Here is a 14257-nt window from a genome sequence, read left to right on the forward strand (position 1 = left end):
TTTTAAGCCTGCCTACATATAAAAAGACTGAAAGGAGACTTGCAGATTTGCACAAGTACTGCTCTTCATGTTTTTGTTTTGCTGCTGTTGTCAGTACCTAAGCAAAATGTCGACGTCGTTAGGAGTAATATTGCAGGTTCAAAAGTTAACATGGTTCACATACGCACGCACGCGCGCGCACACATTAAACACTAAGATGATTCCTTTGATCTTCATCCTTATAAACAAACATATCTCACTTTTTAAATTCCATGATATTAAAAACACTAAGATGCTTTTAGTAGTAGCATGTATTAAGATGATACATGTTTTTTGTTTTTGTTTTAAATAGTGTTTTTTATGTTAGTGTAGGCTATGATCTACAAACAAAATATCAGGTCAGTAAATAGCAAAAAAGGGCAGCATTTTTTTACTGTAATCTGTCTCCTGCTACCTATAGTGCACTACCTAGTTTTTTTGTTTGAATGCAGTAACACATTGTGCCAACAGAGGCACCATATTAGATATAAGAGACGTAAGGTGAGGTAAGCTACGGCACAAGTGAGTCTGATCTTTCTTTAGCAAGTTCCTTTTCTATTTTTTTCTTACTCACTCAAAAACACTATATTAATGTAATTATTATTACCTCATGGAATCAGACAGGCGTGGCAAATATGGCCAGACTTGTGCAAATATTTGCTTGTGCTCTTTTGTTTAAAACAATGTTTCATTCATCTACATTTAGCTCAGATATGTTTGACACCCAGCGAAACTCAGGGACAGTGAGGCGATCTAAACGGCATGCACTGCCACACACATGCAAAAGTTGAATTTGTTATTACGTCCTTGCAGCTCCTTAGACACAATCGTGGTTGGAGTAGAGGACGTTTGTCACTAATGTAAAAATAATGTTACAGTAGTTGTTTTTTTCCCCTCAATAAATCTAAAGGTGAGTTAAAAAAGAAGCAGCAGCTGTTTTGGCTTTGCTCAGGTGTGGTACAGCGTGCCCTAGTTCTTGTTCATTTTGGCCAGAGGGAGATGCGCCTCTCTCTCTCTTTTTCTCCTCCCCTCTCTGTTTCTCTACTCGTCCCTTATTCGCCCTCAGTCTCCCTCTTCCCTCAGCATTGATCCAGCAGTTTACTGCCAGTTTAAGCAAAGCTGTTATGTAAAAACAGTCAGTTTAAACTAACACCTCTTTCACAATTACACAGAGACATAATGGTTTTTATATTATGAGACTGATATTTACAATGTCACACAAACCTGTTGATGTTACTGGAAGTAAAGTAAAACACCTGAAATAAAACATGATTTATGAGCTATTCAAATTGTTCAGAGTACAGAGCACAATCAGTAGATTTCTGAAGATATTTCTACAAATTTAGCACTTTAAGTAGAGATCACACTTCACCTTTCATTCCAGCAACGTCCATGATGTAAATGCAAGTGACCAGAAACCTAAGATCACAGAAATCTGGCTTCATTCTAAAGTTCCAACTCTGATTTGTGCATTTGTATTACTTGAAGGCGTGACCAGAATTTCTTTGTAATACAGTGGGGCAAAAAAGTATTTAGTCAGCCACCAATTGTCCAAGTTCTCCCACTTAAAAAGATGAGAGAGGCCTGTACTTTTTATCATAGGTACACTTCAACTATGAGAGACAGAATGAGAAAAGAAAATTATGGTGGAAAATAAGTATTTGGTCACCTACAAAAAAAGCAATATTTCTGGCTCTCACAGACCTTTAACTTTTTCTATAAGAGGCTCCTCTGTCCTCCACCTGTTACCTGTATTAATGGCGCCTGTTTGAATTCGTTATCAGTATAAAATACACCTGTCCACAACCTCAAACAGACTCCAAACTCCACTAAGACCAAGACCAAAGAGCTGTCAAAGGACACCAGAAACTAAATTGTACACCTGTACCATGATGAGAAGACTGAATCTGCAAAAGGCAAACAGCTTGGTGTGAAGAAATTAACTGTGGGAGCAATTATTAGATAATGGAAGACATATAAGACCACTGATAATATCCCTCGATCTGGGGCTCCATGCAAGATCTCACAACGTGGGGTCAAATGATCACAAGAACAGTGAGCAAAAATCCCAGAACCACACGAGGGGATCTAGTGAATGACCTGCAAAGAGCTGGGACCAAAGTAATAAAGGCTACCATCAGGAACACACTAAGCCGCCAGGGACTCAAATCCTCCAGTGCCAAACGTGACATATGCTTAAGCCAATACATGTCCGGCCTGTCTGAAGTTTGCTAGAGAGCATTTGGATGATCCAGAAGAGGATTGGGAGAAAGTCATATGGTCCGATGAAACCAAAATATAACTTTTTGGTAAAAACTCTACTTGTCGTGTTTGTAGGAGAAAAATGCTGAGTTGCATCCAAAGAACACATGCCTACTGTGAAGCATGGGGGTGGAAACCATGCTTTATAGGGGCTGTTTTTCTGCAAAGGGATCAGGACGACTGATCCATGTAAAGGAAAGAATGAATGGGGCCATGTTTTGTGAGATTGAGTAAAAACCTCCATCGGCAAGGACATTGAAAATGAAACGTGGCTGGGTCTTTCAGCATGACAATAACACTGCCCGGGCAACAAAGAATTGGCTTCGTAAGAAGCATTTCAAGGTTCTGGAGTTGCCTAGACAGTCTCCAGATCTCAACTCCATAGAAAATCTTTGGAGGGAGTTGAAAATCCGTGTTGCCCAGCGACAGCCCCAAAACATCACTGCTCTAGAGGAGAACTGCATGAAAGAAATGGGCCAGACTACCAGCAACAGTGTGTAAAAACCTGGTGGCGACTTACAAAAAACGTTTGACCTCTGTCATTTCCAACAAAGGGTATATAACAAAGTATTGAGATTAACTTTTGTTATTGACCAAATAATTATCTTTCACCACAATGTGATTTTCTGGATTTTTTTTCTCATTCTGTCTCTCATAGTTGAAGTGTACCTATGATGAAAATTACAGGCCTCTATCATCTTTTTAAGTGGGAGAACTTGCACAATTGGTGGATAATTAAATACTTTTTTGCCCCACTGTATGTTGTATATAAGAATATTTGTTATTTGTTGAATTTATGTTTAAAAAAAAGGCATGATGTCATATCACGACAAATGCACTCAGAATATAACATTATATAATCTACTAATTCTGTAGCCTAATTGTATAATTCTGTTTTACGCCCCACAGGGATCTTTGCAAAAAGCTTACTCATACTGCACAAAGGGTGAAAAGGCCAACAGCGGAATAAAATTACAGTTACTGAATAACATTTTGTTGACAAACTGAAAAAAAAAACATTATTATAACAAAGATTCTGTCAGAATGCATGGTTGTTTCTTTCTCATTCACTATCAGTCATATGATGAGACCATATTCTTAACTGATCTATGAGAGACTGCGTGCAATTAAACAGGGCGGGGGTATGTTCTCTAAGAACATATCTCTAAACATGGCAGAAATATTTCCTGTCTCTCTGATAACATTATAATTCTCAGCTGTCTTCTTCGTTCTCTCACCTTGTCCGCAGTGCAGTTCTTTATCGCTTCATCTCACTCAGACCTAAATGTGACACATAACCAGTTTTTCTTCTGACTGTTGGTGAAATGTTAACTGTGCATTTGGTTTGTTTGTGTACATGTGCATTTTCTTGCAAAACATGTATTTAAATAACTAGTATTATGCATGGGTGGTATTGTTTGATATTTACCTTTAGGAAAATATGCCATTTACACACCAAATCATTACCAAAACAAAGACATGTGTGTCTGGTAATAAAGCCTTAATTAAGTTATAAACATGTTTTGCACCCAAAAAAGAAAATTGTAATCATCATCTCCCTTATTCAAAACTCATATTAAGTTATTCAACAGAATGTTCAGGCTGCTCTTCCCCCAAAAATCATAAACTATTTTTTTTTTTTTAACTATTTTTGAGAGAGACCTAGCTACAAAAGAATAAAGACTTGTTCACAACAACACACGTTTAACATGAAAATTCAGTTTGACTTTCGCATGCGATATGTCTGTTCAGTAGAAATGCCCTGGTTACTCTGGTACACAAACACTGCACAACTCTTCTGACACTTACTTGATATGACAGTTTTGGATTTTCCTCTGCTGCTGTTGGGCACTACTAAGTAGTTTTATCTAACAGTAGGGCGAAAGTGCAAATCTCATTGGTTGGCCAGATTTCTTCGAAGTGCATTGGAAAAGAGAGAAAAAAAAGTTAATTTGAAAATTTGTTTCACTGATGGCACGCATATTTTTTGTCCAATCACATTTTCCAATCACTCACATTAATTCAAATTAAATGTTTTTCGCACCGAATATTTGTCTTGTTGTGAACAGCCCTTAACCTCTTGAAGTGCACTGACCTGACCTCTGGCTTGAACTCTGGCATCCCCTTTGTTTACATTTACTATATAGACTACTGTCTAAAATGTTTGAAAATGTTAACAAATTATACATCTTTTGAGCTCAAGGCTTTAGTGCCAATCTGTGGTGTCTAGTTAACAACATAGATGCTTGTTATTTCTGTCAGGAGTACAAATGACAATAAGCACAATCAAATTCACTCCATAAACATGAACACAATTTTAATTTGCATAAAGCAATCGTTCTATTATTGTGTGGAAAAGAGCAGCTTTCTTATTAAGCGAAATAACTTCTGTGGGGTTCTACATTCAAAAAAACAATGCTGGTTTTGAACAAAATGAGGGTGAGTAAATGAATCTAGAATATCCCTAGTACAATAGTACAATTGCAAGTGTATCTGTGTGTTTGAGGTTCAGTGGGTTTAACTTTGCCTTCAGGGCCGTTGTGTGCTGCTCTTTTTCAGACCAAACTGTGTCGGAAGCACAGAGCGCCAGAGGTCAGACAGCAGTCACCACACTGGACTCTGCTTATTTCAGACATTCACGTGCGTGTCGGTAGATGTGTGTGAATAATCATCAAATGGATAGCTTTGCAATGAAGTATCACAAATTATATTCTAAATGATAACTATTCTAAATGATCATGATAACCCCCCCCAATCAGTAATCATCAGAAAGATTACTGGCAAAAATAGAACCATGTGCATATGCAGAACACACACAGCACCATTGAAAACAAATAATTGCAAAATGGTCCTTTTATGTGTACAAGAGCTTGTTTCTTGACTAGTACCCACAAAGGTGCACATGCTGCACACCTGCTGCAGTTTAGAAGTTTGGGGTAAGATTTTTTGTTTATTTTTGAAAGTTGCTCACCATGATTCCCTTTTTTAATGAAAAATACAACAGAACAATATTATTGTGAAATATTATTACAATTTAAATGTATTATCCATCAGTTCCTTCAGTGATCCATCAGAAATTATTTAAAAGTTTGTGTTCTGTTAGTGTTTTTGGAAGTTGCCATTGTGGTGACGTGTAGAGCATGCGGTTGGGGTGAGGACCTGCTATTAACAATTAAAATTGTTTTAATAATAAAAAAACAGCTACTTTGGGAATGCCATGGATGTAACAAAACCATTTTCTGGCTAGCCAATAAGATTTTGTAAAAGATTTTCTTGTTAGATAACATTCATAAATTTGTAATTAAATTGGACTACTTGTTATGATTCATGTTCATTTTTTTTTACTGAAATAAACAATGTAAATTAAATTTAACACAGCACAGTTACGTGGAACCTGTTGACAAAAAAGAAAAGAAAAAGTAAATCTAACATATGATTTTTTTTGAGTGTGCGGAACTGTTGTAACTTTGCGTCATTATGTTAAGCCCGCCCACCGACTCTATACACGATGTGATTGGCCTGACTAGAGTTTGGATTTTCAAGCTCGCAAACCAACCGAGAGTTGCCAGATGAGCCCGGCTGCAAATTACATTTTCTAACTCTAGGGTGTGTCTAGATTTCTAGGCTACTGATTTATTATTGTCAATGCAGTGATACATACATACCATCATGAATAAAAAGTTCAGCAAGAACAACATACACTCACCTAAAGGATTATTAGGAACACCATGCTAATACTATGTTTTACCCACTTTCACCTTCAGAACTGCCTTAATTCTACGTGGCATTGATTCAACAAGGTGCTGAAAGCATTCTTTAGAAATGTTGGCCCATATCGATAGGATATCATCTTGCAGTTGATGGAGATTTGTGGGATGTGCATCCAGGGCACAAAGCTCCCGTTCCACCACAGCCCAAAGATGCTCTTTTGGGCTGAGATCTGGTGACTGTGGGGGCCATTTTACTTCAGTGAACTCATTGTCATGTTCAAGAAAACAATTTTATTTGATTCGAGCTTTGTGACATGGTACATTATCCAGCTGGAAGTAGCCATCAGAGGATGGGTACATGTTGGTCATAAAGGGATGGATATGGTCAGAAACAATGCTCAGGTAGGCCGTGGCATTTGAATGATGCCCAATTGGCACTAAGGGGCCTAAAGTGTGCCAAGAAAACAACCCTGCACCATTACACAATGGTATACCCACAGCTAATCTTCCTTGAAGTAACAAGGCATGATGGATCCATATTTTCATTCTGTTTACGCTAAATTCAGACTCATCATTCAGATCTCCAAATTCAGACATTCAGACCATCTGAATGTCTCAACAGAAACCGAGACTCATCAGACCAGGCAACATTTTTCTTCAACTGTCCAAATTTGGTGAGCTTGTGCAAATTAGTCTCTTTTTCCTATTTGTAGTGGAGATGAGTGGTACCCGGTGGGGTCTTCTGCTGTTATAGCTCATCCGCCTCAAGGTTGTGCGTGTTGTGGCTTCACAAATGCTTTGCTACATACCTCGGATGTAACGAGCGGTTATTTCTGTCAAAGTTGCTCTTCTATCAGCTTGAATCAGTCAGCCCATTGTCCTCTGACCTCTAGCATCAACAAGGCATTTTCGCCCACAGGACTTTTTTGTTTTTCCCTTTCACACCATTCTTTGTAAATCTAGGAAATGATTGTGCGTGAAAATAGTAACTGAGCAGATTGTGAAATAACTGAGTAGATTGAGCAGATTGTGAAATACTCAGACCGGCCCGTCTGGCACCAGCAACCAGGTCACACTCAAAATTGTTCAAATCACCTTTCTTTCCCATTCTGACATTCAGTTTGGAGTTCAGGAGATTGTCTTAACCAGGACCAAACCCCTAAATGCATTGAAGCAACTGTCAGGTTGATTAGATAATTGCATTAATGAGAAATTGAACAGGTGTTCTAAATAATCCTTTAGGTGAGTGTATATGTTTAGCCTTAAGCCTAGTTCAGACTGCACGATTTTCAAACTCGTCGGGTCACTGCTCTATTCACACTGCATGACTATCTGGGGTATCATTCAGTCACTGCTGTATTCACACTGCACGATGGTTTGACGACAGAGGAGCTCACACTGCATGACTGAACAAGGAAGAATCGCCGACAACTCTCTCTCTCTCCCGTGCGCAAACTACGTTTCCCAAACACACGTGCGATGTGACAAGTAAACAACGCGAGATCACACGTGCGTCAGACCGGAGTTCTCGCGCGAGACTTGGAATTGTTATTAAAAATGATAAACTGCACAAAGTTTGCTTCAAATTGTATGTGTGCTGATTTGTGGAGAAAAAGAAAAAAGATTATGGCGGAAGAAATTGTTGGAGAGACAGAGGGAGCCAGGATTTTGTTCTGCAAAGACAGTTTGAGGTAAATAAATAATTATTTAATGTGCTGCTGCTGTGGCTGGATGTGCAAATGTTTGGCCTTTGTTTCTGTTTCATAGAATTGTAAATATATCTATTAAAATACTGAAATTCTGCTTTATAACTCCTCCCTGAACCTCCTGCTGCCCTGTATCTCACTCTCTCATTGGCTGTCGGTGTAATTTTCAGTCAGAACGCTGTTCACACAGCAGGAGTTTGAATCGCCGACAGGTCCAGATATTTAGCATGCCAAATATCTCACCGGCGTCGGCGACTCGTCGGCGATTCTCTCTGATCGCGTCTTTGATCATTCATACTGCGTGATTGTCACTCGCGTGCACGAGCACCGATTTGCCTGTGATCTCGGGCATTTGTCGGCGATTTCACAAAACCTGTCGGCGACTCAAAATCGGGGCAAAAATCGGGCAGTGTGAACTAGGCTTTAGTTCAATGAGGATATTTAAGTTTTTATAAACATGCCTTAGAAAAAACATTACTGGTGTGCATTTTAAGACAAAACAATGGAAATGACTTATTTTAAGACATGTCAGTACTTGTTACTAAGTTGCTTTCAGTTAAAACAGCTCAAACATGCATTTTAGTCTGGTCTATATGCTTAAGCTTTGTATGTGAAACCAGAGGCAAATGTCTCAAATGTTGTCAGTTTTGATCAATTAAATGCATCATGATTAATAAAAGTTAGTTTTATTAGTGATACACCAGACAGTGATACTGAATATTGGTGTGTACAAATTGCATGTTTTCACACACATATATTTGAATGTTTACATGCTTTAGAGCCAATTAGATAATGGAAACCAACAGCTATGGACACATCCCAGAAACAACTTGATTATTTGCCATGCGGTTCACATCCAAACAGTTTACAAAACTTTCATCGCTGCCATTTCATTAAAACGTGATTTTCTAAGCTAGCTGTAATAGTTGCCAATATCTAGGAGTATAGGAATTGAGTTTGTTCAAGCACACCCAAAGACAAGCCAGAAACACAAACCAAACCAATCCAGCAGGAGTGTACTCAGCTGCAAGCAATTTGAGCTCAGATCAGCTGTGGCGTCATGGGATTTAGTATTACTCCAATTACTGGGTCATTGTGTGTGTGTGTGTGTGTGTGTGTGTGTGTGTGTGTGTGTGTGTGTGTGTGTGTGTGTGTGTGTGTGTGTGTGTGTGTGCCTAACATCTGTACTTGAACCCCTGCTGTGACTGTGAGGCTTTCTGCCAATATGTTCCATTAAGACTAACAGTAACGATTAATCACTACTGATGTATTTTATCACATACTGAGTCAGATTATCATAACTACATGTGTAATGTCTGAAAAACGATATTGACCCCCAAGATGTCTTTGGAGTGTCAGAACACCCAGCTGAAAACCAAACAACACCCTCTGCTGTAGAAACAGTTTCTTATTGCCTTCAAATAACCCAAAAAAATATTTTAGGGCAGACTAAATTATTAAACTAAAAACATTTCAGATTCATTACATAACCAACAGAATATCAAGGCAAGTATTACACATCACATTTGTATGTGTGTGTGTGTGTGTGTGTGTGTGTGTGTGTGTGTGTGTGTGTGTGTGTGTGTGTGTGTGTGTGTGTGTGTGTGTGTGTAGAACAAATTGTTTCTCTGTACAAGTCGGCATCTGTTCCCAAAGTGCCTACTCTTATAATCCTAGTCTTATAACTGACTGTCAATTTGACCAGTATTATGGCAAAATCTGTAAAAACACTTATAAAAATACCGTGTTATGCAAGATATACACTCCTAAGATATCAATACTTGTTGTCAGTTAAGTTTATTTGTCTTACCACTTTGGCAATTTATCTTTCTTGTTTGAAACAATTTGTTGGAAAAAATAAACAATTCTAAATATATCGTCTAAAAACAAGTCTTAAAGCAGCCCAATTATACTTTTTTACTTTTCCAACTTTAGTTGTGTGTAATGTTGCTGTTTAAGCATATAAAGTCTCCAAATAATTCAATATTTTCGTTGACAAAACACTTTAAAGCTACACTATGTAATTGTTCCGACTGCTAGAGGTCACCTATTCAAAACAAAGGCGTAGTTTGATGACACCAAGTTTGAGTGCCGAATCGTGGGACATGGTCTTCACCTCACAGTGGAAAAGAATTGGGCTAGGACTCAGATAGAAATCAAATCCATGGATGCGATTATTAATGTTACTGTAGTATGAAGCAGAGCAGGGCCGAGTGATGTTAAGCTGCAGCAAGGCCGCTGGAGCGACTGAAAGCAAAAAAACAGCTTTTGAGCAGCGGGACTTTTATTATGACAGGACACAGTCACCGGCGCCATTTCTGCTTTTTCGGTCATGAGTATGAGGTAACAGCTCTGTTTATCATATTAGATACATTATGTGTTTAAAATTATGTTTGTTATGACGTTACTCTATGAGTTCTCTCAGCGGCTGCTGTAACACTTGTTGCACACTGATAAGAACTGGATACCGAGGGTAAAGCAGATATGACACGATTGACAGGAGACTCCCTCAGACGTCCCGGTCCTTAGTTAAAATAGCAATTTTCTCACAATTTACAAATAGTTGGAAACATTTGGTATATTGTAAGAACTCAACTGAACAAAATATATAACATTTATTGGTTTTTGGATATTTTACTACAAAAATCCTACATAGTGCACCTTTAAGAAATGAAAGCTTTAGCGTACGTTCTGCTAGGAAGATTTAATGTTATGATCTAAACAATCACGTCCTAATCCACAGAGTATAAAAGATGGTCACCTACACATGTCTGAGTTCGCAGATGCTAACCGACAGTTACCTCCAACCTCCCCACCACCACCAGGATGGTCCCCATCTATACCTCTCGGGGGTCCGCTGCGCCCCTGCTATCCTCTTCAGGCAGGATATGCAAAGTCTGTTACCTTCAAAACGAAAGCTAAGGACGGTGCCTACGCCAATAAACTCTAATGATCATACTTGCTGGACTATCAATAAATGTGTTAATTTTTGCAAGTTATCTGGCTTCCGAATCTTTCTGGTAGAAAAAAAAACAAAAACAAAAAAAAACACGGCTCTCTGGGACTATAACATGCTTTTTCCAGATCTAGTGAAGCCACAATGACTACTACTGTCACGGTTCATGGATCCACCGGCTCATTTTGTATATGTGCGTTTGGTTGTGTCTTCCCGGATGACTTGTGTCTGTGTGGATTCTTCCGTCCTGAATTTCACGTTGCCTGGTCTGTGCCCATTGCGTCCGTGTCACGTTGCTGCGCCGTCTCCTAAGAGCTTCCTACGTCTACCACCAGAACCACCAGAGACTGAGCTTTTGCTGTTATTTTTACCAGCATCAGTAATAAAGAGACCTTTTGTATTCGCTATTGAATCCGCATCTGTCTTCATTCTCATTCCGGCGTGACATAACGATCGACCAACATGGATCCAGCGAAAGCATCAGAGTTACAAGAATACCTTTCCAGTACTCACAAGCGTATGGATCAACAGGATGAACAGGTTCATGCTACTACACGAGCGGTGCAGGCGTTAGTGACACAGGTGTCCGAGCTCACCACTCAGGTTCGCAAACTGACTTCACCCGCTGCGCCAGCCCCACCCGCCATTCTCCGTGAACCCATCAACACTAACTTCCAGCATGAGCTGCGCATTCCCACACCGGAGAGATATTCGGTTGAGCCTGATTTATGAAGATCTTTCCTTACCCGATGTTCTGTGTTCTTCTCATTGCAGCCACGCACATTCGCCACTGAGGAAACCATAGTGGTATTGGTACTCACCCTGCTCTTGGGACGCGCGGCTCTGTGGGGAACGGCGGTGTGGGAAAATAAAGATCCTTGCTGTTCCTCGTTCCTTACACTCTCCGAAGAAATGAGACGAGTCTTTGACCGTGCGGTAGCGGGTCGCGAGGCAATCGATCTTCATCAGAACAACTGATCCGTCTCAGACTATATGATCGACTTCCGGACCTTGGCGACAGAGTGTAAGTGGAACGAGGAGCCCGACAGTAGAGCGGAGGATACTGTCGGGCGGTTCCAGGTTGGGGAGATACCCATCCACCACTCTCCTCCCGGTAAGACTGCAATAGGCAGACAGGTACCACAGCTGCCAGGCGAGGGTGGACAGTGAGGTGGAAGGTAATTTTTTATACTGCTCGCAGCTCCTCACCAAGCCTCTCTGTCACCCCATCACTGTGCACGCGTTGAATGGACAAAGACTACCACAGATCACATCTGGCAACCACACCGAGACACTTGACTTTTAAATCACTAACTCACCTCTTGTTCCTGTCGTTCTCGGTCATCCCTGGCTCATTAAGCATAACCCCAGGGTTGACTGGGGTCATAATTCTGTTTCTGCCTGACGATCAGTGCTATGCCTCTTGTCTTGTGTCTGCCCGTCCGTCTGTGTCTAGTTCTGTGTTACAGGATGAGTCGTTGGATCTGTCAAACATGCCCACGGAGTATCTGGACTTGAAGGAAGTGTTCAGTAAGTCCAGGGCTGCTTCTCTACCTCCTCAGCGTCCCTATGACTGTGCTATAGAGTTACAACCAGGTACGTCTCCGCCTAAGGGCAAGTTATACTCACTGTCTTCACCAGAGAGGGAAACAAGGGAAAAATACATTTCTGATTCTCTAGCTTCCAAGTTCATCCCTCCTTCCGCTTCTCCAGTGGGGGCGGGGTTCTTTTTTTGTGGGTAAGAAGGATGGATCTTGCATTGACTACCGAGGGCTGAATAACATCACGTTAAAGAATAATTATCCTTTGCCGCTGATGTCTTCAGCTTTCGATAGGTTACAGGAAGCATCTATCTTGACTAAGTTGGACTTGCGTAACGCATATCATTTGGTACGCATCAGGAAGGGTGATGAATGGAAAACAGCATTTAACACCCCAAGAGGCCACTTTGAATACTTGGTCATGCCCTTCGGCCAGTCCAACTCGCCTGCTGTTTTCCAGGCACTTGTCAATGACGTGCTGGGAGACATGGTAGATCAGTTCATATATGTTTACCTGGATGACATATTGATTTTTCCTTCGTCTCTCCAGGAACATGTCCAGCACGTCTGACGAGTGCTCCAGAGGTTGCTAGAGAATAGGCTTTTTGTCAAGGCGGAGAAATGCGCGTTTCATGCACAGTCTGTTCCGTTTCTTGGGTATATCGTCTCATCCGAGGGAATGCGCATGGACCCCGACAAGGTTAAGGCTGTGATAGATTGGCCAAGCCCAGATTCCCGCAAGGCCCTGCAGAGGTTTCTGGGATTCGCCAATTTTTATTGACGATTAATTCATAACTTCAGCCAACTAGCCGCGCCTCTGACAGCCTTGACAGCTAGCGTAGCCGAAGCTGCATTTACCAAACTGAAGAGGTGCTTCGTTTTGGCTCCTATTCTCGTTGCCCCTGATACATCACGTCAGTTCGTGGTGAAGGTCGATGCGTCAGCCGATGCGGCACTCTTCCTCGGATGACAAGATGCACCCGTGCGCGTTTTACTCACATCGTTTGTCGTCAGCCGAGCGTATTTACGACATTGGCAACAGAGAACTGTTGGCAGTTAAACTAGCATTGGAAGAATGGCGCCATTGGTTAGAGGGAGCGGGGGTTCCTTTTCTTGTCTGGACGGATAACAAGAATTTGGAGTATATCAGATCCGCTAAAAGACTTAACTCTAGGCAGGCTCGGTGGGCTCTTTTTTTCTGACATTTTGACTTTTCACTCTCGTACTGCCCGGGTTCTAAGAGCATCAAACCCGATGCTTTATCTCGTATTTTTGACCTATCCGAACCTCCGTCTACTCCCGAGTGCATTTTTCTGGAAAAACTCATTATCTCCACACTCACATGGGAGGTCGAATCAAAGGTCAGAACGGCCTTAGAAGGGGTAACGCCTCCGTCCGGCGGACCACTGAGTCGATTATTTGTGCCAGAGGGGTTACGGTCAGACGTCATCAGATGGGGCCATTGTTCCAATGTAGCATGTCATCCAGGGGTCAGTCGAACCAATTTTATGATCAAACAACGATTCTGGTGGCCAGGTATGGCTCGGGACGTTCAAGATTTTGTTTTGGCTTGTTCGGTTTGTGCCACTGGTAAAGCTTCCAATCGTCCCCCAGAAGGGTTACTCCAACCGCTGTCTGTCCCTTCGAGAACCTGGTCTCACCTCGCACTAGATTTTGTTACCGGCCTCCCAGGGCAATACTGTCGTTTTGACAGTAGTAGACCGGCTCTCGAAGGCGGCTCATTTTATTCCCATACCCAAATTACCCTCTGCTAAGGAGACAGCGATGACTGTCGTAGACCACGTCTTTCATTTACATGGCCTTCCGATAGACGTGGTGTCCGACAGGGTGCCAAATTTGTGTCCAAATTTTGGCGAGAGTTTTGTAAATTACTGGGGGTGACGGTCAATTTGTCCTCAGGTTTCCATCCCCAGAGCAATGGGCAAACCGAGCGAGCCAACCAGGACCTTGAGAGAACGTTATGATGTGTGGTGTCCAAGAATCCTTCCTCCTGGAGCCAACAGATCTCATGGGTTGAGTACGCTCATAACTCCTTGCCAGTGT

General features: G+C 41.2%; 1 protein-coding gene across 5 annotated transcripts in view; it reads right to left on the reverse strand.

Annotated features, from left to right (window-relative positions):
• Window positions 1–14257, reverse strand: part of slc8a1b (solute carrier family 8 member 1b) — a 168113-nt gene that overhangs the window by 99800 nt on the left and 54056 nt on the right. The window contains exon 1 of one of the 5 annotated variants that reach the window (XM_067455598.1): window positions 4090–4109. The exons of the other annotated variants lie outside the window; for them this stretch is intronic. The gene's annotated coding sequence lies outside the window, so the exon portion shown is untranslated. Of the gene's footprint in view, window positions 1–4089; window positions 4110–14257 lie in introns of those variants that run through there. 5 annotated transcript variants of the gene reach the window in all.

This window comes from Pseudorasbora parva, chromosome 10, assembly GCF_024679245.1.
Source record: "Pseudorasbora parva isolate DD20220531a chromosome 10, ASM2467924v1, whole genome shotgun sequence".
Classification (NCBI taxonomy): Eukaryota; Metazoa; Chordata; class Actinopteri; order Cypriniformes; family Gobionidae; genus Pseudorasbora; species Pseudorasbora parva.